The following is a 2,633-nucleotide window of genomic DNA, read 5'->3' on the forward strand; positions in this document are numbered from 1 at the left end:
CGGTACGTGGTAAAGACAATGCTAGTGTGCGTTGGTCAACATCCCGTGGTGGAATAATGGCTATAAGGACACTCAAAAACTACAAGCGGTCACACACAATACAGGCCGCACAAAACTGGTTCCCCAAAAACTCTCTCTGAATCCTGGCGGTTGCTTCGGCGAAACTTTTCTTGTTTGCGGGATTGGCGCCACATGGACGGTTTGCGTTTGCTTTCCATTCGCGATATTGGCAGGCAGCCCGCTTACGGCAGCGCCACCACGGGAGAACGTACTAAAAGGTAACGAGATACGCAACGAGAGCACGATTGGAACATAGATACGGCCGATACGGGTCATAGCGTAGCATCTGGTCTTATCAGCCCACATCTGATACGGGTTGTGCTTGCACCTACGGTATTAGACTATTTTTTGCTTGTTGGCGCAGTGCTTAAAGCCTGCTTCACCTCAGTCGCGGCTGGGCCCGTTATTGCACTGTCTTCGCGATCGGCCCTCACAGCTCGATAGATGCATGCAATTTTTTTCCAGAACCTTGCCTTAAACAGATTCGCTAAAAATTGAAACACTTGATTAAAGAACGATTGCGTTGACTTTCAAATCAAGACATTTATGTCGTGTGAAAATTGGTCCGGAAGAAGATTTATTAGAAGCAATAAACTTGCCTAACATACTTTTGGCTGAAAACAAAAGCTCGAAAACTTTCTCCTGCTGCTCTCAGCGCATCACTTGCCGTCTCAAGCATGTATTTATTAAGACGATGCAAACGCGAACAGGGGTCCTCTTTCAAATCCTACTGGGGCACACTTTTTGGTGCTTCCTTTTCATGCTACGCTCCTGGACGACGGAGAAAAATTTATCGTGCTGGCGTAAAAACTTCCTCGCACTAAATACCAGGACACAGAAGCCCGTATTATCAAGAATTATCACCAAAAATGCTGTGCTTCTTATCCCATAAGGTATATTGCTGCAGCTTTTCAACACGCGTGTGTGGTCGCGGAGTTGTGAATAGCCACACTTTGCACAATCAACAGCCAGATTACTGCTAGTCTTAATCTTGACACAATGCGCACGCTCACGGAGACGATCATTGATACAACGTCCTGTTTTCCCCATGTAAGTGCAGCCGCAAGAGGTGGGAATGGAATACGCTACAATGGCACTGCAGTCAAAAGGCTTGGGGACATGTTTCTTATTGCACAGTCCAGATGCTCCGTGGCTTCCGTTGACTTTTTGGCACAACCTTCCCAATTTGTTAGGTGCGGTAAACATCGCCTTTACACCGGCCCGGCCTGCTGCTCTCTTCATGGGATGGGACACACCATGTGTATACGGGATCGCAACAGTCTTTATTAGGTCATCAAACACTTTGCCCTGTTTCTTGGGGAACGAACCTCTTGCAATAAAACATCCGTCAAGGATGACAGCAGTTTTCAGGATAGCCACTTGCATTAGGCCGCTGGACTTTATTGGAGGAGCTGGAGGGCATCGAGTGAGGGTAAGAGCGAGCGACCCCATTTCTAAGGGCACCTAGGACGATGGAGCGCTTCACTACTTTTGATTGATTGGATGCGAAGGGGAGGTATTTTTTGGAATTTTTTTTTGGAACACGTGTTCCCCTCCTGGAGGTGTAGTTCAAGGTCAAGGAAGCGGATCTGGACTTTTTCAGGCAATTCTCTCGTGAACGTCAAACGTCGATAGATGTTCCTGAATTTTTTAAACACTTGGTCGAACAGGGTTGTGGCTTCGTTAGGGTGAGCAGAAAGGATTACCAGGAAATCATCAACTTAGCGAAACACTTTTACAGGAATTGTTGTGCTGAGTTGCTGCGGGAGGAGACTATCATAGTGCACCAACAATAAATTGCTCATTGTGGGCGCAATGCGAGAGCCTATGCACATCCCGTTCTTTTGCACATAGAACTCTTCATTATGCAGGACCACGGTGGATCTTAAATAAACGTGCAGCAGGTTCAGGAAATTGGTGACGTTAGGGGCAACTGCGTTCTGGAAGCGCACTTCACCCATCACTTCTATGCCTTCCTGCAAAACGGCGAAGAGGTCATCGTGAGGTAGGGAATAATGTAGGTCCTTGATGTATACCGAGAAAGCCTGTGCTCATTTGATGTTTGGCTCATTTAGGAACTTGTCTACCTCTGTCGAGTTGCTTTATTAAAGCGGGTTATTTATGGCAAGCTGCGTGAGACGTTCCAGAAGGTCTCAGGCAGCTCTTCTTGTTAGGCTCTTCTTGGGTGCGTCTTCCGCAACGCCCGCCTTTATACGTTCGCCATCAAACGCCCATTCGTGCCTCCGCAAGTAGCCTTGTTGGTAGGCAGTTCCCTGCTTGCTGAGGACGAAGCGCTCAGGTTGTGCCGCCTTTTGAGGTCGGAGACCTGGAGGCAGATTCGATTCCTTAAGGAACTACTTCTACTAGGTTGTTCAAGGAATTATTCCGCGAGTAGGCTCGCTCAGAACTTCCACCGACAGTTGAAGGTGGCGTCTCTTCTCACAGAAGCTCTTTGGCGTGCCATTCGGCCAGAGTCACTGGTAAGCCTCGCGGGCCTCCGCCTTGCCAGCCAGTTGCCAAACTGGGAGAAGTAGTTATTCCGCACCAAGTAGAAAAAGTTTTCAAGCTGGGAC

At 48.2% G+C, this 2,633-nt stretch overlaps 1 non-coding gene across 1 annotated transcript; it reads left to right on the forward strand.

Moving 5' to 3' along the window:
• Window positions 1–312: 312 nt before the first annotated feature.
• LOC142589136 (U2 spliceosomal RNA) lies at window positions 313–496 on the forward strand. The gene has a single exon (XR_012829832.1). It is a non-coding gene; the product is annotated as a U2 spliceosomal RNA (small nuclear RNA).
• Window positions 497–2,633: the final 2,137 nt, after the last annotated feature.

Source organism: Dermacentor variabilis, chromosome 7 (assembly GCF_050947875.1).
Source record: "Dermacentor variabilis isolate Ectoservices chromosome 7, ASM5094787v1, whole genome shotgun sequence".
In the NCBI taxonomy this organism is placed as follows: domain Eukaryota; kingdom Metazoa; phylum Arthropoda; class Arachnida; order Ixodida; family Ixodidae; genus Dermacentor; species Dermacentor variabilis.